Genomic DNA, 23,934 nt, shown 5'->3' with positions numbered 1-23,934 from the left:
TTTCTATAAACAAACAAACAAAATAGCCCTGTTCCTGAAACGCCTTCCTTACCAAAAACAAGATACGAAACAAGATACGAAAATTGTGTTTTTTTGACCTTATTTTGGACTTCTTATTTTTTATCGTATCTGTTGATGGGTCCTCTCACCCTTGTGATAAGACTGCCTGTCTCATACTCATCCTAGTAAGAAGGATTTCAGCACACACCACATACAGATGTGTGCAAAAATTGCTGATTGTACCTCCTCGGTAAAAGCAACCATTCCCTGGGGGAGCAATTGTGTGCACGAAAAGCCGGTATAATGCAAGCCAGTGTAAATTAAGCCAATTTAAAGCTACACCAGATCCAAACTATGTTCAGCAGTGGGGCTGCTGCTGATCTGCTCTTCCCTGGCAGTGGGAAAACAAGCCTTCAGAATAGTGACAACTACACAGTGTTGCCAGGCCGCATGGTTGAGCTGAACAGGCTTAAGATCTAGCCTAAGTCCCCTCTCTCTGGTCCTGCCCCCAAATGCCCCTCCTCTGGGGGACCTAGACCAGCTTCTGCTCAGCCAACTGCATCCTGGCTCAGCTCCAGATCAGCCAGGATGAGCAAATGACACTGGCCTAAGTCAGAGTTGGGGACTTAATGCCAACTGAGCTGTCTATCAGCTGGTGGAGCCACAGATTTACAACATCCTAAGCTGCTCATCTCATTGGATCTCAGCATGTGATTGGTCCCTAAGTGGTGATTTGTTGCAGAGAGCCAGTGTGGTGTAGTGGTTAAGAGAGGTAGACTCATAATCTGGGGAACCGGGTTCGTGTCTCCACTCCTCCACATGCAGCTGCTGGGTGACCTTGGGCTAGTCACACTTCTTTGAAGTCTCTCAGCCTCACTCACCTCAGAGAGTGTTTGTTGTGGGGGAGGAAGGGAAAGGAGAATGTTAGCCGCTTTGAGACTCCTTCGGGTAGTGATAAAGTGGGATATCAAATCCAAACTCCTTCTTCTTCTACAGATAAAACCAATAATAGAAGAATAGAGCTGGAAAGGACCCTGAGGACCATCTAGACCAGCGGTTCTCAACCTGTGGGTCCCCAGATGTTGTTGAACTACAACTCCCATCATCCCTGAGCCTTGCTAGCTAGGGGTGATGGGAGTTGTAGCTCAACAACATCTGGGGGCCCACAGATTGAGAAAGGCTGATCCAGTCCAACACTCTGCAATGCAGGAATATGCAGTCACCCCATATGGGGATCAAACCTGCAACCTTGGTATTATCAGCACCACGCTCTAACCAACTGAGTTATCCATCTGTAGTACCAGATCACATGATGGAGAATTTCACGATGACCTCATTTCCCTCCATTCCCATTCAGTAGTGACCTGGAGACTAACATTCCCCACGATGTTGGCAGATCAGCTGGCCATGTGCTTTTTTTGATTATTTTGTGTCTTGTCCCTGGTAAGGAGGACACAGTCTTGGATGCAAGCAATCAAGGCAAAGATGGTAACTGCTTGTCATCCAGAGCACCCAATATATGAGCTAGAGAATCTACTATGAATGGTGCATATATCTGCATTGCTTTTCTCTGCAGTATAAATGAAAGTGGCAATCAGAAAAACTCCAGCCCATACTTTGCATATTGTAGAGGAAAGTGACAATTCACAACTGAAACAATGCAAATGTGTTTTGTATTCAGTTATCTACACCCAAGTACAAAGAGTAAATTGTGAATCAGCCCTCAAAATCTTATGGGTTAATGGCCAATACTGTTCCCAGATGTTCTGCACAACTGCTGCAATCATAATTTGTCGTGTTTGACCATTCAGCCATCTGCCCAGTGTATTCTGCTGTGACAATCAGATGTAGACGCTGCCATGGAATAAAATTATCGTTTTATTAATTACCCTTTAATTAGTTGACACAGGCAGTATTTTAGCCATAATTGGCCTGAGATGCAATACATACAGGGATGGAATGTGATTGTGAGACTGCTTGTCATGAATAACAATGATGCCTTTGACAAAGCAATCTCATTATGAAGATGTACTGAACATTTCAGCCCCTTCTTTGCACAAGATACTTTTGAACTAAAAGCTGCAATTTATTGGCATAGGTAAATGCAGATACACCTCGCATGTGCACTGTATATATAATTCATGGTGGAACGTGATTTTGCAAGGATTATCACTGCTTTTAAGCATGTCACTTCCATCATTACTATTTATAGGTACTAAGTTGTAGCTATTTCAGAAACAAGTATTAAAACTCTTTCCAAAACAACTCTTCATTGCTCAGAGCTATAAGCCACTACAAATCAGTACATATAGAAATACAAAATACACAGAATCAAAGAATTATAGAGTTGGAAGGTGGAATACAAATCAGCTTAACATATTTCATCAATCACAATTTCATCAAACACCACACATACAAAAGGAACAAAAGTAATTAAATTAAAATTTATCCAGAACAAAAGAGACAAACTCTCTCCATTAACTAGTGCCTAGATACTGCAGACATGATAGGGTACATGGTGTGTTGGGGGGGGGTAGTATCACATCATGCTTTTTCTAGGGTAGTTTGTCCACCTTTGGTCCCTCATCCTGCACTCAGCTTTTGCCTGTGGCTCCTTGAAGCATGGGACAGAGGCCACACCCCATGAATGGCTTTGACTGTCCTGCTAAACCAGGTGAGGGTGGCTGATAGCTCTCAAACCCTTGGTGAGTTGGGGACTTTCCTTGCATGCAAAGACAGGCTCTGGTGGACAGAGCAGATGAGACCAGTAGTGGGTCCAATGGTCAATAAGGTGGTTTCTACAGTGAGGGGCAGATGGGGCTCATTAACCTGGAAAGGTAGCCCATCTAGAAGGATAACTCTGATCCTAAACCTCAGCTGCCTTGCAGGATATCTTTGAGAGAAGAAAAGGCTAAGGAGTAAACCCTAGACAAATCTGGAGTGGACTTACACAAATCTAAGATAGTTGGGTGCTACCTCGTAGGCCTCCTTCCAGCAACTCCTGCAGCCAAGCTGATGCCAAACATTTTGCTTAACGTGGATAAATGTGTAAATTCTAGCTACATTCTCTTCCCTCAGAGTAGGTAGGTAGAGAAGGTAGGTAGAACTTCCATATTAATCCCCAAAATGTGCAGAGTAGCCCAAATTTACCCAAGAGCTTTTTACCTCAAGTTTGCAGTTGCCCTAGAAAGAATTATTTGGGCTGTCAGGAATCTTTCAACTCAGCCAGTACAAGTCAGTATGTTGGCTTTTTACTTATTTTCTGCCCTTACAAGAGGCATGGGTGTACCTTTGAAGGACAGCTAACAGGAATCTCAGGGGAGAATTCTGTACCGCCTAAATAGAAACATTCATATACAGTGGTACCTCGGGTTACATACGCTTCAGGTTACATTCGCTTCAGGTTACATACGCTTCAGGTTACAGACTCTGCTAACCCAGAAATAGTACCTCGGGTTAAGAACTTTGCTTCAGGATGAGAACAGAAATTGTGCTCTGGCGGCACAGTGGCAGCAGGAGGCCTCATTAGCTAAAGTGGTGCTTCAGGTTAAGAACAGTTTCAGGTTAAGAACAGACCTCCAGAATGAATTAAGTAAGCAACCAGAGGTACCACTGTACCCCCATATCTCTGCACCATACATTAGGTGTGAAAGCTTCTTCTTCAAAGATACCTCAGGAAAAAGGCCACATAAATTAACCAGTCTTTAGTGCTGCTTCTTGTATTGGGTGACCAAAAAAGACTCAAGTTGTGGTATTAATTTAAGTAAGGAAGAATGCCAGAGACTGAGCCCAATATACCAAAGGGACCACCTCCTTTCCTGTGCCACATCACATTGCCTTCTTAATAACCCCATCTTCAATAACCTTGCCACTGTTTACCAGCAAGCCCCATGGTTGAGTCTCTCGGTGCCAGCCCCAGCAGCCCCCACCAGGCTGGGGGGGCCTCACCCTGGACTGCACTCTCTTGGCTCTGACCTCCAACCACAATTCCAGTGACCTTCTGGTGGGGGGCAGTGCTCTACCCCCCCCCCAGTATTTTATTCAGGTTTACACCACTGCTACAGCCACAGCAGGCACTGTAACTCCCCAGCAGTTAGACTTCACCCCCTACAGCACACTCTTCCACCGTCTCTCAAAACAGATGCATGTCAACAACAATTATTTCTGTCTCACTCTGCTACTCAAAAGGCATTCAGAACCACTTCTCAGCACAAGAAATACAAACAAAAAACAACGGGCATGAAAGAGAAGCAAGAAACATTAAAAATGCACCAATAATGAAATTAAACTAAAAACATTGATCATCTATGAGAGGTGGGGAACAGGCTAGAATCAGTTCCAACAGGAGATGAGCTCTGTCAGTGTTCCTAGCATCCAATGTGTGACTGGCGATACAGGAGAACCGTTCATAAACTGAAGATTTCTCATCATGGCATCCTTTTGAGCACATGGCACAACACTCAGCCTTTCAGCAGATCTTTTTATCTGGTACGCTAAGCATCATGAGCAGCCCGGTCATATTAACTGAAGGTAACTATAGCAAAGCAAGCAGTACCTTACTCAGATACAGTATTCTGTTCTTGTCAAATTGTGCAAGTACTTTGGCCTAGAAAACTAAAAAGCCCGCCCCTGTGCCAAAGAAAGCTACCGCTACCAAGTTCTCTAATAGGAAACATTTATTTAAGACTTTCCTTTTAATCATAGAGATTCAAGCATCCTAGCTCATTTCGAACGGGGTTGATATAAGGATGCCAGCCTGCGCTAGCTTCCCACAGGTTTTCAGCATCACACTATATCACCAGCTAAACATTGTGATATACCACAATGCGTGATATACCATGGAGCTATGTAGGCATTGGCTGGCTTCACAGTTTTTCCAGCATCGTGATTTTTGCTGGCGTCTGCTCTTGGGATTCGCTTCCCCCTGCATGAGCCAGGGAAGAGCTGAGCTGGCAGAGTTGACAGAGGCTACAGGGAACTGAGAGAAGCATTGGCTTCATGCTTCATGGTTCCCCCAGCCCATTGTGATTATTGCACAGTACACACGCACATCATGATTTGTGATATATTGCCCGGTCAAAAATTATGAAACCAATATCACAATATGGACTTCGAACCAGTTTTGGATGGTATATCGCCCAGCCCTATCAAATGCATTCCCACATATGGGAAACCTCAGTTTACCTTTCGGTGGAACCTTCTAAAAGGCATTTTCATTTAGGCAACTCCACCGCCCATCTCAGAACGTTAACCTCATATTTAAGGATTAACCTCCTCTGTTATTTTTCAGCCATTGACAGCAAGTTAGGGACTTCTGCCTTCTTCCTCAGTTGAGAGGAGACATGATATATTATAGAATATAATTTCATTTTCATCATTTAAGATTAAATATGTTTTATTAGAGATGCATAGCTTTGTTAATGTTTTGGTGATGGGATCATGCCCTATCTATGAAATCAAAAGGAGAGAAAGAGATAGAAATACCCGCTGGAAACATATTTCCATAGCTGATAGACATGCACATTGTCCAAGGTTAAAACACATTCAGATTTGGGAGACCAATCCTAAGAAGGGGCTGAGAGGCACATAGCAGCAGGTTCGCTGCCCTGTGTGCAGTTCCAACCAGTGGTCAGGGGGAAGGGGAAGGGGGACACATCTATTTTTAGCCACCCCAGCTCTTCTCCAGCAAAGAGAGAGAGCTGGATTTGATTCTATGACCTTGTTCACATCATTTTGTTATGGGACCTTAATGGCAACCACCACTGGTGGGAACCCTGCTAGTGGGAGGCTGCACTTTCAACAGGCATGGTGGGAGGCTCTGCAGCAGAAACTCATCTCCCAGCCTAGATGGAACAGGAATGAACTTGGTAGCATTCATTCACCTAACAACAACAACAACAACAACAACAACAACAACAACAACAACAACAACAATTTATTTATACCCCGCCCACTCTGGGCAGTTTCCAAAAAAATATTAAAATACAACCGTCTATTAAACATTAGAAGATTCCCTAAACAGGGCTGCCTTCCGATGTCTTCTAAAAGTCTGGTAGTTGTTTTTCTCTTTGACATCTGGTGGGAGGGCGTTCCACAGGGTGGGAGCCACTACCGAGAAGGCCCTCTGCTTGGTTCCCTGTACTATAACTTTGCTTCTCGCAGCGAGGAAACTGCCAGAAGGCCCTCGGCGCTGGACCTCAGTGTCTGGGCTGAACAATGGGGGTGGAGACGCTCCTTCAGGTATACTGGACCGAGGCCGTTTAGGGCCTTAACCCTCTCCAGCCTTGCTGAACAGGGGGCTAGGAGTGCAGCCTAAGGCATGAACTGTACTTTATGTTTACACCCCACCCCATCCCCCCAAAAAACCCTTGATTCAGATTACTTGGCTTTTTCTGGTAGAGAGTACAGAGCAGAAGACTGCCTTGAAACGGTTTGCACTTAACAAAATGAATAACAAGCAAGAAACCCAACAAAGTTTCCTCTCCTCTCCAAATATGGTGTGTACACACGCAGAGAGAGTTAATTTTGTCCCTTATCACAGTTCTACCCCTCTTACCCATTTGAACATAGCAGTTCAGATAAATGGCAGTGTGGTTCTTTTTCCAAAGGGCTTATCTCTTCTCTACATGCTTCATATCCCTTCTCATAATCAGGCAACCCATTGTTTTGTAAAAACTTCGCAAGCTTTGTGGAATTTTGAATATACAGGTCACACTGCGTGCATTGTTGCTTTCGTTGCTTCGGGCCAAGAGCCTGAAGGAAACACTAGAGTTATTCCCAAGACAATTTGTGGCTTTCCCAATTCTCTAGCATACTGAACAGTGTCAAAGTTCAGTTATGATAAAAAACAACAATAAAACTTATATTCCAGTTGCAAGGTGGATGTGTGCCTGCAGGCTTTCTTATTTCTTTCCCTTACTGGTGACTTCTTCCCAGTTTTCTAATGTATGGCAGTGACAGGTATGACAACTCTGGCTGTAAGAGAGATATACAGATCTAGATATAGATCTAGAGATGAGATAATATACTGTAAATATAGCTATAGATATATAGATATAGATATGCTCCCTGAATTTGCATTGAAATCCAAATTAATCCCTGGCATAAAATCTTGCTGCTCACTTGCGTCATACTACAGATTAATTGGCCCATTTTTGACATCCACTTTGAAACAATCCCATTTATTTATTTTTAAAAAACTTTGTTTACAAGATATTCTGTGATCATCCATTTCTACTCACATCAACCTTGCTTTGTACATACCTAATAGAAACTAGCAAATGGTTCTGTTAGTACAGCTGCCATTTTATTTCCATTCTCCCATGCTATACATTAAAAAAAGAAAATATTGTTAAGGTCGCAACCCACCTTTCAATCAAATTATCGGGGCAGGTTCTCCTTGATCTCACACCTATTTTCCTCTTCTCTTTTTCATCTAACATTACATTTAGTAATGTAAATGGGAGGAGTTTGTCAGTACAGTGGTACGGTACCTCAGTTTACGAACTTAATCCGTTCCAGAAGTCCGTTCTTAAACCGAAACCATTATTAAACCGAAGTGCGCTTTCCCTAATGAGGCCTCCCACCACCAGTGCCCTTCCACTGTTCAGATTCCGTTCTCAAACAGAGGTAACGTTCGCAACCCGGGACACTACTTCTGGTTTTGCGGAGTTCGTAAACCAAATCGTTTGTAAACAGGACTGTTCTTAAACCAAGGTACCACTGTACCAAGTTCTGGAGGAGGCTAGGGGCTCTGTTTGCTGTGGTTTGTTGGATGCCCTCCAACTTGTTGGCTCCTAGAATGTGGATCCTTTGAGATCTGTGACTGATAACTTATGTCCTTGGAGCCTTACACATCCTGATTGGTGAAATCATCACAGTCCACACATTGGCTAGTAAAGTAGTAAATGCTTCCACGAGGGAGGATTTCGTAAAAAATAAAAATCTTTAAAAATCACATATTCTGTCTATTTGAATAACTATTGCCCAGTGTCAGGTGCAAGCTCTGTGAGTAGGTTGTGGTGGTACAACTCCAAGGACTTTTGAATGAAATTGATTAGATCCCTTCCAGAGTCTGGCTTTTGGTTTGGTTTTGGCATGGAAACTGCTTCAGCTGCCTCTGGTGGGGTGGTTTACATTGGAAAATGGACTGGGAGACTACTGCTGAATCCTTCAGCAACATTTGATACCGCTGTTCGTTATATGCTCCTGGGCTGCCTTCAGTAGGCATTAGGGGCGATGTATCTAACTGGCTCCACTCAGTTCTGAGAGAAAGGAGCAGGGAGGTGATGCTGGGAGACTGTTTTCTTCCTCTTGGCCAATAGGCTCCATTTTCCCCACCCTGTGCTGTTAAAAGAAACTACCGGTATAGGTCACCCAGATATACGGGTTCCAGGGTCATCAGTATTCTGGTGACACCCAATGTCCTAATTTCCATCAGATCCCAGGGAGGCAGGTGAAAGATTGAACTGTAGTTTGTTAATGGCAAAGGATGGGGTGGAACATGCTGACTCCAGACAAAACGGAGGTATTGCTGTTAGATAGACCATATGATTCAGGTATGGGTTTACAATGTATCCTGGATGGGGCTGCATTTGCCCTGAAATGTCAGGTTTGTAGCTTGACTCAGCACTCTTCCTAGATGGGCAAATAGTGTCTCTGGTGTGAAGTACCTTCTTTCAGCTTTGGCTAGTTCACCAGCTACAGCCCTTATTAACAAAGCTAGACTTCTTTCACAGCAATTCATGCCTTAAAGGTAAAGGACCCCTGACCATTAGGTTCAGTCATGACACGACTCTGGGGTTGCATGCTCGCTCTATAGGCTGAGGGAGCCAGCGTTTGTCTGCAGACAGCTTCCGGGTCATGTGGCCAGCATGACTAAGCTGCTTCTGGCAAACCAGAGCAGCACACGGAAACGCCGTTTACCTTCCCGCCAGAGCAGTACCTATTTATGTACTTGCACTTTGACGTGCTTTCGAACTGCTAGGTTGGCAGGAGCAGGGACCGAGCAACGGGAGCTCACCCCGTCGCAGGGATTTGAACCGCCAACCTTCTGATCAGCAAGCCCTAGGCTCTGTGGTTTAACTCACAGTGCCACCTGCGTTCATGCCTTAGCAACCTTCAAATTAGAGGGTGCTCTTGCAAAGCAAAAAGCTGCAATTGAGATTCTGATAGCTGGCTTGCTTCCAGGCTCAATTTAAGGTGCTATTGTTGGCCTTCTAAAGCCCTTAATGGTTTGTCCCCTCTATACCCTAAGGAATTCCTCCTTCCACATAAGCCTGCCTGTATGCTCCAGTTATCTGTAGCCCTGCTCCAGTAACCTCACCACCATGAGGAACACTTGGCAATGACAAAGTGTAGGACCTTCTCTGTAGTGGCACCATCCCTGTGGAATGTGGAATGTGAGTTGTGCGCCAGCCCATTCACAGTACTTATTTAGAAAGCTGAAGAAGACATGGCTGTTTAAAAACACTTTTACTCCCTCCCCTTTGGTATTTTAATCTTTTAATTGTGATGCGTGTTTTGCAAACTCTTCTTGCGGTCTTGTTTTAAATGCTAATATTTTGATTTATTTCATATGCCAGCATTTTGACTTATCTGTTTGAACTGCGAATTGGTTTATATTTTATTCCTGTTGTCTTTTTTTTTTGCCTTGAAATCCTTCTGAAAAACAGGTGGGATATACTTTTTGTATCCAATATAAACATGCTCTCCATGAAAGGAGATTTGGTTTTATATTAAGAAGGGGGGTAATTAAGCTTGCAAAAGGCATGGCTTGCCTGCAGGCTATGGACTTTTGAATGACACGTTCTTTCTGCAAATTGGTCAAGTGGTTCCAGAGCCTTGTACTGCCATGTTGATGCCCACAGGCAGATGACAGTTATTGCTTATAAGGTAGATCAGGCTACCATCACACTGCTGGGTTTTTTTCCCCTTCAGTGAATGTCAGGAAGTCATAGTATACTATATGAAGTGCAAGTTATCGCTTCCTTGAAATCCTTCCTTAAAGCCCACCTTTTACAAAAGCAAAAAGCCCTTGCTTATTCACTCCCAATAAGTCACCATCTCCAATCACATCTAAAGCTGCCGTCTTAAACATACTCAACTGGGGAGGGAGGCTGCAGTCCTAACCCCCAGTCTGCACTGCTGGATAGGATCACATAACCAAGGGACTCTGCTGTCATGCTGCAAGTTGAAGAAACCACAGCAGAGGCAGTGTGCTACCACCAGTGGTATCCCCACCACAGTAGTAACTGATGGGGCATTAGGATATTTCAGGATCCAAAGGATACTAACATCTGGCTCCAGCTTGGGGTTGGTGCAACAAAAAAGGGTGGCTACAACTGCCTCCACCTTCTGCCCTGGCTGGTGCAAGTGACAAAGATGCAGTAGTGGTACCAAAACTCAGTTCTGTCCTTCTCTTTCCTGGTCATAGAATCTCATAGAGTTGGAAAGGACTCTGAGGATCATCTAGTCCAACCAATATGTACCCATCCCTTATGGGGATCAAACCTGCAGCCTTGGCGTTGTCAGCACCACGCCCTTACCAACTGTGCTATTCTGTGGGCCAGAGCAAGGATTGCTCTGCTCACCTCACTGAATACAGTGAGACCTACTTCTGCACATAGGAAGGCACTGCAGTTATGGGTTAACTGATTTTTCTCACATCCATCCTTCATGATCTTTTCTTCTCACCTCCCTTTGGTTCCTCTCCACTGTCTAATTTTACATTTCCTCAGGGTTGGGACTAGTTTTTTTTTATTAAAAAAACCACACCTTACGCTATAAAACACTATGCACATTGATGGTGCTATGTAAGTATTCATAATTTCCACGATTTAAAGTCGTCCCGAGGCGCCAGCAACCATTTCACACTCCGCATAAAATCACATAGGATAGCTAATACTATAAAAACTTTTTATAATGCCAGTTGAACATTTGATAGAGCAACGGGTTGGGGTTTTTTTTGGGGGGGGGGGTAATGTAACTTGCTCCAGACACAATAATTACAGTGTAAAAAAACCCCACAGTTTACAGCTCCACTCTAGCAAGCCTGCTTGAAGAGTGTCAGAGCAGCACAAAAGCTGGTACAATTAGCTTTCATCCCTGCTGAGTTGGCAATAAAGTGAGCACAGAAGAATATATTAATTGGTATTAGTCAATCCATTTAAGATGTTCATTCTATAGTCACCTTTGCATTTTTTTTTCCATTAAAGAGAACTGTCACATCAAACTGAAAAGGAGTAGATGCAAGATTCTTTTTTTTTAATCCCATTGCATTCCAAGATTTACCTTTGAAAGAAATAAAAAACCCCCACCAAGTTCAGTTTCCTGGGTTCTATAACAGATGGTAAATATGACAATAAGTGATAAATATTGCAAGTTACTGCCTTGCCTTTCTTTCTCTTTCACTTGTTGCTATTTTTTTTAAACTATGTATTGCTGATTACTGCACCTTTGAATCAGAATGAACAATTAACTGACTAATTATTCTAGTCACACCAACCCACAATGAAATCTTTATTCAGTGTTTACAGCAATCTTTGGCAAAGAATGCCTTGCTGTTTTTAAACTAAGAAGAACTGCACCCTTTGGCTCCTCTCAGCATCAGCTGCCTTGGTTTCAGTGTAGGATGCCAATAATCAGTCGTCTTCTTTTTCTTTCTTCTAAAGTGGGCACTTTTTATAAAAAAAATATATAAAGGAGTGAAAAGAACTATTCTCATCAATGCCCCATATATTCTGCCTGATTTATGTCCCAGTCACTGGATCTCTTCCTTCCGTATCTTTTTAACATTTATTTTCTCTACCTCAACTCCATCCTCTCCACCTCTTTCTCTCTCCTTCATATATACTAGGAACAAAAATGGGCAGATTCCTGAATCTGAAGTGCCATATGAAAGGGACATCCATGACCAGCCAAATGTGACCAATTCAGCTGGTCAGAAAAGAACACAAACCTCTTCTGGGAAGAAGGAAGAGAAGCATTCACTTTGTTTTAGAGCACGCAAAACAAAACAAAAACTAATTTTTACCTATTTACAGTGAAACTGAGGTTTTGGGATACTTTCTGTCCTGCTGATGCTTCGCAACCTGATTTCAGTGCTCTCACAATTCACTTCTTCTACAGACCGCTCTCCAATTAAAAGTGATGCTCTGCTACAGTTCACCACATATTTATCCATACTGTCACTTACGGAGGTTAAGGACATGGCATGGTAAAAGATCCCCCATCTCCTTAGAGTCTCTCTGAACAGAACTCACAACTTCTGCGAAAGCTCTCTGTATGTAGAGGACTCTTTGCTTTACTCTGCCTTGTGCAACACTCTTTAAAACCTATCAGGCTCCTGTTTTTAGATCCTTAAATGCATACAGCTCCTACTATCCTCTGTTTGGTCTCCATCTTTATAAAGCTTCCCTGTGCTCCCCCACCTCCTCACAGAGGTCTTTCTGTAGCAAATGTCTCCACTGACCATGGAAGGGCTGCCCACTGCCCGAACACCCCAAATAGGCCGCTCACACTTGCCACAGGTACCACTCTTTCCCCACTGATGCAGAACTCAGCTCCCATTTTCTCAAAACAGCTGCACCACTGAGTTACGTTAAACTTCCAAAGCTCTGTTAGAAAATTCCAGATCTGAATTGCCACCGTAGCCACACCAGAGGGTCTCCTCCTTCCTTCTGTGTTCTAGACATGTGCTTATAGAATCTTAGAGTAGGAAGGGACCCCAAGGGTCATCTAGCCCAACCCCCTGCAATGCAGGAATCTCAACTAAAGCATCCATGACAGATGGCCATCCAACCTCTGCTTTAAAAACCTCCAAGGAAGGAGAGCCAGCCACCTCTGGTGGGAGTCCAGCCCACTACGGAACAGCTCTTGCTGTCAAAGTTTCCCCCCTGGAATGTTTAGCTGGAATCCACTTTCTCGCAACTTGAAGTCATGGGTTCGAGTCCAGCCTCCTCTCTAGTTCTGCTCCTCCACCTATAACTCTCATTCTTAGCCGTGCCTCCCTCCACAAACTTGTAGGGGGGCGGCCCCTGCTTTTAACACGAAGCTCAAAGGGTGGCAACCCAGAACCCCCAAGCCTTGGTACCTGGATGCGTCCACTGAACCTTCCACCTTGGGTCAGATCCAAGATGACAGCTTCTTTATTAACCCGGAGTAAGCCGCCGCGCTAACTACTCCGATTCCCTAGCTTGGGACCCAGCGCCCTGTAACTCGGCGGGAACTTCGGACCGAACATGGGACCAGACCATGAAAAGGATCTCGGTGCCTGGGCGCTCCTTCCCCCTCAAAACACGCTCGGATCTCTCCCTGGCGCAGGAGGAAGCGCCATCCGCAGCCACGTGAAAAACCAGGCACGATCGCGCGGACCTTTCCTCAATAGGCGTCCCTTTTAGAGTCGCCGTGCGTCACTTACCCGGCGAGGTGCTGCTGCTGCTGCTACCGCCGCCTCTTGTCCAGGGATAAGTTGGCGGGAGATGGTAAAGCGAGTCTCTCTCTCTCTCTCTCTCTCGCTTCCCTTCCACGAACCGGCGAGTGGCCTCCCCGCCGTCGCAAGGGCGCCCCGCTCTCCTTCACCTCCTCTCCTCGCAAGGTCCCGACACAAACTCCAGCTCGCCACCGCAGCCTCCAGCCGCCAGAAGCCCCCGCCGCGAAGCTCGGCTCCCCGCTGCCGCCGCTGCCGCCTGCCCACCGGCGTCGCTGTGACCAACGCCAGAGCGTCCTCCTCCCCCCCCTTTCCCTCTAGCGGCTCGTCAGGAGTTTCCTTCGGGCTTCCCCTCCCCACCGCCCCTCGGGCGTCGAGGCCGACCTGCGCGCTGCCTAAAAGAACGAACAGCTTTCTCCGGCCGGGAGAAAAATAAAATAAAATAAAAAAGCCCGCTCTCTGTCGCGCAAAAAAAAAAAAAAAAAAAAGTCGCGCGGCGTCTCTGGCGCTCGCTTTCCCCTCAGAGGTTTTCTGCCACTGAGGTGAATGTCTCACTGTTTCGCCTCAGGTCAGTGGCGGGAGGAGAAGCGAGGCTCATTCGGCACCAGCGAGTTGGGGACAGGAGACTGGAGGGAAGCTGTTGTGGACATTATTATTATTATCTATAGAAAGTCGTGCTTCTTTGCTGCGCTTTTCGCGCCGCCTGCTCGCTCCTGTTCGGAGCGGCCGCCGTGTGCCTGAGCCGCCGCTGCCGCCGGTGCTCCTTCCTCCGCTCATGAATATTCTGACGGGAGCGAACGCCGCGGAGGTAAATGGAATTAGCTGATTGGTGCCAGGAATGGGCGCCCCTTCCTCCGGGTGGGGCTGCCTGGAACCCCACCAGCTGAAAGTAATTAATGGTCGGTTGGCACCTTGAGGAGCAGACAGAGGAGGCGGCGGCGGCGGCAGCAGCTCTCAATAGCAAGAAATACCTTCCCGTCCCAAGGATTATCCAGGACTAGAGCCGGATACTCCGCTTCTTAAAGCGAGCGCTTTTTTTTCTTTCTTTCTCCAAAACTCATCTCTTCAATGCCTGATTTATATCCCCCCCCTTCCATTTATCTGTCTCAACTCCACCCTCTCCGCTGGTGTAAATCAGAAGCACAGCATGTGACCCCCATCAGGTTGATGGATCCGGAGTAAACTACCACGCATCCTAGTTCCGGAACGCAGTGCCTAATACGGAGTTTGGAGTCCCCACCATAGGAGCCGGCGACTCCCCAATAAAATACAGTGGTACCTCGGGTTAAGTACTTAATTCGTTCCGGAGATCCGTACTTAACCTGAAACTGTTCTTAACCTGAGGTACCACTTTAGCTAATGGGGCCTCCTGCTGCAGCTGGAGCACGATTTCTGTTCTCATCCTGAAGCAAAGTTCTTAACCCGAGGTACTGTTTCTGGGTTAGGGGGGTCTGTAACCTGAAGCGTCTGTAAACCGGGGTACCACTGTATTTGAGAGCCCCCCCCCAAAAAAGTTGATGGGCATTGCCATTCAAATAGGCACGTGATCGATTGGGCGGGGCTTAGTGCCCCTCCCCCCATATTTCATTCGACTTGGCACCCCCGATCCTCGCCAAGTCAGCCTGCGATTAAACGAAAAGCGAAGTCCACCTGCGCGCTTTCAAAAGAAACACTCCAATTAAGAGGGAGGACAAGGGGCGTCGAAGCGGGCCGATTTACCTTGTAAAGCCCCTGTGCGCTCCTTTAGGATCGCGTCTTTTTTTTAACTCTGGGACTTTCCGACGAAACAGACCAGGAGACCCCAGTGAGACGGAGACCCCGCCATCTCAACCCCCCCCCCCCGCGCACCTTCCCGGCTCCATTCACAGCTTCACGTCGAGGACTCCCACGCGCGGGAGAAAACTCCTTATCCAATAGCGAGCCAGCCCGCGCATTCCATTTCGAACCCTTTTGCTCGCGGCTTACCGGACGTGGGGGCGCCTCCCCCTCTTCTTGCCCCGCGATCGGTGGCTGGAGGAAGCAAAGCGAGTCTCTCTCTCGCACGCGCCTCCTCTCGCTCCTTCCCTTCCCATAGACGCCGCAGCTTCGCGCTCATTCACCCAGCCGCGCCGAGAGGAGCCTTTCTGGCGCCGTTTCCCGAGCGTGCGCACTTTCTCGCAAGGTCCCGGCGCCCAACTCCGCCGCGAGCCTCGCCTCTCCAGAAGCGCCCAAGCCCAAGCCAAGGCAGGTGGCTTGTCCAAGAGATCAGATCAGAAGAATCTTCATTTGCATCAGCCATAGCAATAAAATGAAATGTACTGAAGATAGAGGTTAAAAACTCAACTGTACCAAATACATTCTGGAGCTTTATATCAATAATAGATCTTATTCTAATTGCCCTAGCTCAAAACCTTGCAGTCCAATACTTGTTCAAAAGTTTTTGGCCATATTTCCCTCCATAATCCCGCCTTCATCTCACCCGCATTTTGGTTGCCATGCAGTTCATTCAGTTTCAGCTTTGTATTCTTGTTATATATAAAAGCGTGCCTAGACATTCTGTGGTTGCACCCATAACCTCGGTTTAGGGTGCCATTTAGCTCTTAGCTTTCATATCTCAGCTTCTAACACTGAGCGGCAGCCCCACTGCTGAACGCGGTTTGGATTTGGAGCAAATTTATGCTGGCTTAGTTTACACTGGCTAGCTTTCCGCCAGCTGCTTCTGGATAGGATTTCTCCCTGAGATTCTTCTCCCAGTTCTGTTGCCTTCTGAAAATGTACTCCTTGGGTCAATGGCTGGAGCATAGGGGAGGCTCCTTCCGCTTGAGCTAGATTGTTTGTAATGGAAACTGTAGGGAAGCACTTATAAGCATTGTTCTTAAAAAGTTAGTATTTATGTTGTCTTCTTTTCTCTCTCACACTCCCTCTGCCTGCTTGCCCATGTTCTAAGTGGCTCCCTCAGCCTCTGGTGCTCATTCCGCTGCTCATGAATATTCCGACACAAGCGAGGTCTGCTGAAGTAAATTGAATTAGCCAGTTGGAGCCAGGAATATGTGCCCCCCACTTTTTATGGTAGTAGGAGCAAACTGGAAGCCCACCAGCGGGACGTAATTAATGGCCAGTTGGCACCCTGACGAGCTGATAGAGGTGGCAGTGGTGGCAGCTCAGTAGACTCCTCTTGCAATAGACAACCCCACCACAAGGATTGTCCTAGGATTTGTAGTTGTGAATGGTCTACCACTCAGGTTCCAGAGAATACCACAATTAGTTCAGGGGCTCAACTATATATGCAGAATATTATCTGAGATCAGCTTACTGTGCTGATGGATAAAAGTTCAGATTCCAACGTTTTTTTTAAAAAAAGAATGGGTCCACCTTTTTATAGTTGTCACTGACTTTTGCAGACTTTTAAAAAATGATGTTATCCAGGGCCTTGCCCCTTTGCCTACCACTGAACCTGTGCTGCATGAGGTCAGAGACAATTTCATGTTCCAGGTATGGAGTGGGGGAAAAGTGGTGGGGCCTTGCTAGTTTGCCAAAGCCTTCTGGCTTGTGTGACCTAGCAATGCAGCAGCCAAAGAAAGTATAGCCGCCTGGTCAACCTCTGGAACCAGAAAGAAGTTATTGGCTCTGCTGCTGCATGACCAATGTGCTCTCCTAATCTCAGCAACTCAATGGCCAAGGAAACCACTGGCCAGTTCCAGAGCTGAAAAGGATGCGGGGGCTCACTGGTTTGGCCAGTGAAGGTCTGAGGTCCTCTAGCTACCTTGGCAATGTAGTGGCCAGACAAGCTTAAGCCTTCCTCTCAGTCTTGGAACTAAGGAGGGGACAGATGTTGACAAACAGCTGCTGTGTGGATGCTTGCCCACCTCTGCAACTCCAAAGCTGGGAGGAAGGTTGGGGGCTCGTCACGTGTACCAGAGTCGACTTACTGTGATGAGCAGGGGAAATGAAAATGGGGAAGCCTGAAAAACTGGGAAATGATATATAATGAGATGAAAAAATGTTGAAATATACATTTACTAAGAAGCCAGAAGCATTTTTACTTGGCATTGTAGGAGATGATATAAATAGAAAGGATTGTAAATTATTTTTATATGCAATGATGGCAGCAAGAGTATTACTGGCACAAAATTGGAAGCAAGAAGAAATACTGACAAAAGAAGAATGGAGGATGAAATTGAAGGACTATGCAGAATTAGACAAACTAACAGGAAGAATGTGAAACCAGCGGGACCAGAGATTCACAGAAGACTGGTGTAAATTTACGGACTATTTGAAAAGTAATTGTGACGACCAGATTACGTTTGTAGGTTTGCAAGGAGTTTTGTGAGGTGAATTATTTGAATTATTGCAAAAAATAGTATAGAGGAGAATTGTTAGTTAAGATAATTAAAGGCAATATGAATTTAAGAAATGCAGAAGAAGTGATAAGAATGGTGGATCATCAGAGGTGCTGATGGAAGTCCAAAAAGATTGTATAAGATGTGAAGTTTTGTTGTATGTATGATAATTAGTGTGTGTGTATGTGGAAGCCTGGACGAACTGATCTCCAGACCCATACTAAAAGAGGAGACTTGAGAGGAGACATGACAGCCATCTTCAGATATCTCAAGGGCTGTCACATGGAAGATGGAGCAAGCTTGTTTTCTCCTGCTCTGGAGGGTAGGACTCGAACCAATGGCTTCAAATTACAAGAAAGGAGATTCTGACCAAACACCAGCAAAAACTTTCTGGCAGTAAGAGCTGGTTGTTTGACGGTGGAATGGTCTTCCTCTGGAACCTCCTTCCCTGGAGGTTTCTAAGCAGAGGTTGGGTGGCCACCTGTCATTGATGTTTTGATTGAGATTCCTGCATTGCAGGAGCTTAGACCTCAGGGTCTAACTCTCCAATTCTATAATTCCAAGATTCTAATTCTATGTGATTCGAATTCTATGTGATGTGGCAATGCAGCCAGAGTTTAAGCTTTGTGAGTTTCAAAAATGGTTTTGGATGTGTTCTCAGTAGGGACAGTTCTTCTGAGAAGATAACAAGGCTTATACCTAAAGCAAAGCCTTCTCATAGGCTTCTTGTGAACAAGCACAATCCCTGCATCCCTAAAGGGTCCTTCATCTAAAGACCTTTGGGCACAAAGGAATCGAAACAAACATTGACATGATGATAATTTTATTTTATTTTATTTTATTTTGTAAAAAGATCTGCAGTAATTTACAGATATAAACATACCATAGAAAGTTTGGGGTTCAATTTCTTTATTAGCATCCAATATCAATTTTTAAAACTTATTGTTTCAGTACAAAACGACTCAAATGGAATCAAGGACTCTTTTCAAGCTATGGTGGAGTTTTGATTTTCTTTTATCTGACACTGCTCATTGCAAATGAGTTACGGCTGTGGCGAATGCACCCTTTGGTTTATTTGCAGATAATACTATTTCAGAACAGCGTTCCACTGCTGCAAATTTGTTTCTTGTGGAAGATGGGTAGTTCTACTACAATGTTGCTTTTTATTTTGTTGCTTTGGTATCCTAGTTACAATGTTGCAAGCGTGGCTTACCCATAATGGCAATTTGGCGAAAGAGAAAGTGGCCCACCAACAGCAGCCAGTTCCCTCAACCCCACCAGTCCCAGAACCCAACCAAACCCATCCAAACCCAGAACAAGTTCTTACCTTCCCCTCTGTTATACCCCCCCCCCACTCTCCACCTGCCTTCTGACTTGGGAGTTGGCATTGCTGTGACCTTCCCCTTACCCCATCACATTCTGGAAAGAGAGAGAGAGAGAGAGAGAATGAATCATAGAGTTGGAGCCTGAGGATCATCTAGACCAGTGTTCCCCAACCTTGGGCCTCCAGTTTTTGGACTACAATTCCCATCATCCTTGACCACTGGTCTTGCTAGCGAGGGATGATGGGAGTTGTAGTCCAAAAACAACTGGAGGCCCAAGGTTGGGGAACACTGATCTAGACCAACTCCTTGCAATGCAGGAATATTCAGCTGTCCCATACAGGGTTCAAACCTGCAACCTTGGTGTTATTAGCACCATGCTCTAACCAACTGAGCTATCTATTGAGAGAAAAAGAGGGAAAACAACTTCCCTTCCTAAGCAATTTCCCATAGAAAATTCATGTTCAGGCAGGACCACAAGACAATTCAATCTTCCAGATATCACTGTTTCCTTGAGATGGGAAACACCTGATCAAATGGGAAATAGATATTTGTTGCAATTTTCATAAAGTGGTTCATTCCCAACGCCTACAACCAATCTGTAGAAAGCACTTCAGCATGTTCCTTTGCAGCTTTACTTTCCCTCTCTCTCCTCTCTCTGAAAATAAATAAATAAATAAATAAGAAAGACATAAAATTATTTAAGTCCCTGGACTGATTAGAATTCATCCAGAGGAACATAGGAAGCCTCCGCATACTGTATGGAATCATACCATTGAGCCATCTAGTTTAGCACTGTCTACACCCGTGTTGCCCAAACTTGGGTCTCCGGCTGCGTTTGGACTACAATTCCCATCATCCCTGACCACTGGTCTTGCTAGCTAGGGATGCTGGGAGTTGTAGTCCAAAAGCAGCTGAAGACCAAGTTTGGGAAACACAGGTGTAGACAGTGCAGTGTTTGGGAAACATTGGCCAGCCTATCCTGAGATCCAGCTGCTGTTAGACACTCAGATGTGTTCTTCACTCCATTAGCCTCAGCAGGCAGCAGCCACCAGTGTAATGCTGACAGAGACTGAGGAAGCCCAAGTTCAGATCCTCATGAACCCATGAAGTTCAGTACCTTGAGCCGATCATTGCCTCTCAGTTTAGATTTCTTCTCAGAGTTGTTGCAAATAAGGATAACATGGGGAGGGGGGCAGCCATTCTATTGCATTGAGCAATCTGGAGGAAAGGTTGGATATAAATGCAGTCAACACAGCCTACCATTTCACTGTTCTTTAAATGTTATATTCTAATGGAATATAGGCACTCTCTCGCCCTAGATGCAGTGATCTGTAAATCATACAACTGTTCTGCAAGAGAAGATTCTAAAACAAACCCACAAGATTTACAATTAGTTTTATGTGTTCTGTTAATATAGCTGTAAAGGGAACAAAATGCTATCCATACAAATAGGCTCTTCCTTTTCCAATGCTTTTGATGTGTGTGCTTGAAGCTTTGGTGGTAGAATAGATTGATCACCCGCATTTATGCAGATGATGGAAGCACCGTCATCAGAGGAAGTTCACAATGGTTAGAGCACGTGTTTTTTTCTGAATGTTTGAGAGCAGAGGCCCAGTGTGGGCAGTCAGTGTAAACCTGGGCTTACGTGCCGAGTAATTTTAGCGAGACACTGTGGGTTAAACCAGAGCCTAGGACTTGCCGATCAGAAGGTCGGCAGTTCGAATCCCCGTGACAGGGTGAGCTCCCATTGCTCGGTCCCTGCTCCTGCCAACATACCTAGCAGTTCGAAAGCACGTCAAAGTGCAAGTAGATAAATAGGTACCACTCCGGCGGGAAGGTAAACGGTGTTTTCGTGCACTGCTCTGGTTCGCCAGAAGCGGCTTAGTCATGCGGCCACATGACCCGGAAGCTGTACGCCGGCTCCCTCGGCCAATAAAGTGAGATGAGCGCCGCAACCCCAGAGTCGGTCACGACTGGACTTAATGGTCAGGGGTCCCTTTACCTTTACTAATTTTGTAGTCATATTTTATTTGGTTTTGAAAATGATCCTTTCTAACTTGACACCATGAGACAGCACAAAATACTGTACAAAACATCACAGCAAGGTTTACTGCAGTGGTTTTGAACCAGTGTGCCATGGGAGGGGTGCCACGGGCGACACTGGCATCTGTCCTTCCTTCCTTCCTTCCTTCCTTCCTTCCTTCCTTCCTTCCTTCCTTCCTTCCTTCCCTCCTCTGATGCCCTCTCGTGTCTCTGCCCCCCAAAGGCTTGCACAGCTGTGTTGCAGCAGCCCCAGCTACAAGCTCCCCAGGCAAATGGTGTCTCTGGGGCTGGCCAAGGGGTGCTTCTCAGGCCCATGTGGGGCAATGTGAGAAGGCACCTCTATTTAGGGCAGGGGGCTGCCCTGAGGACTCCCAAGGAGATGGGAGAGGAGGCTGAAGGAACACTCCACAAGGGATGGTGTTTGAAAAAGGGTGAGTGGCTGCTGGCTCTGCAGGCAAGGGGTGGCACAACTGGACTCCTGAGCCCCACAGCGGTGCCACAGAAAGAAGGTAGTTGGTCAAGGGAGCCATGGACTCAAAAAGATTGAAAACCTCTGGTTTACTGTAACCATTAAAGCAAATAAGATCCTGTATTAGTAATATTATAAGGAGCTATATTATTGAATAATGAATATAAAATATTTATATCAGTTAGCATCATGACTTAACAGGCTTCTATCTACCATGTATGTTGGAAGATGGTTTTTCCGTTTCTTTGTTATAGATTTAACCCCCTCTTGAGATATCATTGGCAAACTTGACGCGAGGTCTTCCAAAATGGGGGCAATGATCTTTACTGATGCTTGGATGCCAGCTACCATTTTAAAGCAAGATGGTGGACCCAAACATAACTTTGGTGTGACTTTCCTCATTTTTTTACTTTTTTATTTGCCATATCTTTGACTGCCTCTCGAGATATCTTCACCAAATTTAGCCTGAGGGTTCCTGATGTCGGGCTGGCAGTCTTTGTTGATGTTTGGATGCTGGGAACCATTTCCAATCAAGATGGTGGACCAATTTTTGGTGTAACTGATCTATGTATCCATTCATGGCAAAAATTGCTCAAAGTGCTAAAAGTCCCTTTCTGTGTATCAGTCTTTGTTCCTATTATGTACTGAGTTGAATAGGATCCGAAATGCAGCAGTCTGATTGGTCCTAGAACAATAGGATTCAGAATGCAGCAGTCTGATTGGCCCTAGAACAATAGGATTCAGAATGCAGCAGTCTAATTGGTCCACAGGAGCCACCCAATCCAACTCCAGGTGGAAGTGAATCCGCGACCTGATTGGCCTACAGGTGAATCCCAGAATTAGCCAATCACGTGGGGCCCATTGTGTAAATAATGTATATAAAGCAGACATTCTGGGGGAACTTCCATTCCTCCTCACGACTATGAGCTGAATAAAGAGCATGAAATCCATTCTCGACTCCGAGTATATTTTAGTTCCCATTCAAATATGCAGCTCCCATATACAGTCATACCTTGGATCCCAAACGCCCTGGAACTTGGAAGTTTGGCTCCCAAATGCTGCAAATCTGGAAGCAATAGTTCTGGTTTGTGAACGTTCTTTTGGAACCCAAATGTCTGACGGGGCTTTTTGCGGCTTCTGGTTGGCTGCAGGAACTTCCTGCAGCCAATCAGAAGCCGCGATTTGGTTTTCAAACATTTTGGAAGTTGAATGGGCTTCCGTAACAGATTCCGTACAACTGCCTAAGATGTTATAGGAAGAATCATTAGGCAGCTCACATTCTTTAAGGCTTTATGGGAAAGGGATTTGGGATGCCAATTAGATGAGGATATGTGGAATAAGATTTGGATGTGGCCACCTTTTAAAACTGTTTCCTCAAAGATCCAAGGAGCTTCACTAAATACTTTCATGAGTACGTATAACTAAACAACTTCTCCTTTGTGTTGGTGGAACTGTGGGGGGCTAGGTGCAACCATTTTGGTCATGGGATTTTGCATTACTCCCTGAAATTATAGTTCGGCGTCTTCTGTCTGACCCTCCGCTGCCAGCATTCTTGTTAGCAGATAGCCTAGGACATATGTATGAAGGATAAAAGCCGGTAGACATAGAGTTGTACTGCTTGAGTGCACATGCACACACACACCAGGCCCCTGCAATATACAGGCCCTCTTTTGCCCACTCACACCCTATTATAACGACAGGTATTTCACTAGTAAATTAATAAAAGCCACATTACTGTCAAAATCTCTGAATCTCTCTCTCTCTCTTAAAAAAAATTACATTGTAGCAAGAGTGGAGGTAGTGAGCCAGAATAAAATATATATGACAGCTTTAATAGAGTTGAGGCTGCCATGAATATACGTACGTTGATTATTCCTCACACCACAACACAGCGAAAATAAAATGCAGATACTGTCTAGTGCTCTAGGTTATAATTTAGGATAATGTACAGCATATAAAGCTATGCTTAGATATACAACACAGACCACCCTAGAGGATTCTGTAATATATGGCACGATAATTTCTTTAAAAACCACACAAGTTTCTAACTTTTATGTTAGCATATATATATATTGTGTGTGTGTGTGTACACACACACACACACACACACACACACACACAGGATGTGAGTGTGTGTTGCTGTTTTCTTTTCTTTTCTTTAAATGTTTAGGCATATAGCAATTTGGAGTTTAGTTTCTGACTGTATTGTCCCGTCCCCCCCAGCAACAGCAGATAGTAATATACTTCTGATAGCTTTTCTAAAGAAATGTTGTTTTATGCATGCGGGGTAAAGGAAGCCCAAATAAAGATTTCAGAAGCAGAGTGCAAGTGGGGTTGAGTTAGACAGTG

General features: G+C 45.2%; 1 protein-coding gene and 1 long non-coding RNA gene across 4 annotated transcripts in view; one reads left to right on the top strand and one right to left on the bottom strand.

Annotated features, from left to right (window-relative positions):
- The window catches only part of CDH20 (cadherin 20), a 163,455-nt gene extending 147,979 nt beyond the window's left edge, over positions 1-15,476 (bottom strand). Inside the window, exon 1 of one of the 3 annotated variants that reach the window (XM_081206304.1) lies at positions 15,395-15,476. The gene's annotated coding sequence lies outside the window, so the exon portion shown is untranslated. Of the gene's footprint in view, positions 1-13,093; positions 13,330-13,420; positions 13,506-15,394 lie in introns of those variants that run through there. The other 2 variants (XM_081206302.1, XM_081206303.1) reach the window with 2 other exon arrangements.
- LOC308594084 overlaps positions 1-23,934 on the top strand; it is a 375,081-nt gene that overhangs the window by 339,257 nt on the left and 11,890 nt on the right. The window lies entirely within an intron of this gene.

Source organism: Podarcis bocagei (genome assembly GCF_964188305.1).
Source record: "Podarcis bocagei genome assembly, chromosome: 8".
Taxonomy (NCBI): Eukaryota; Metazoa; Chordata; class Lepidosauria; order Squamata; family Lacertidae; genus Podarcis; species Podarcis bocagei.
Note: the sequence above shows the minus strand (reverse complement) of the source record. Positions and strands in the feature narration are given on the sequence as shown.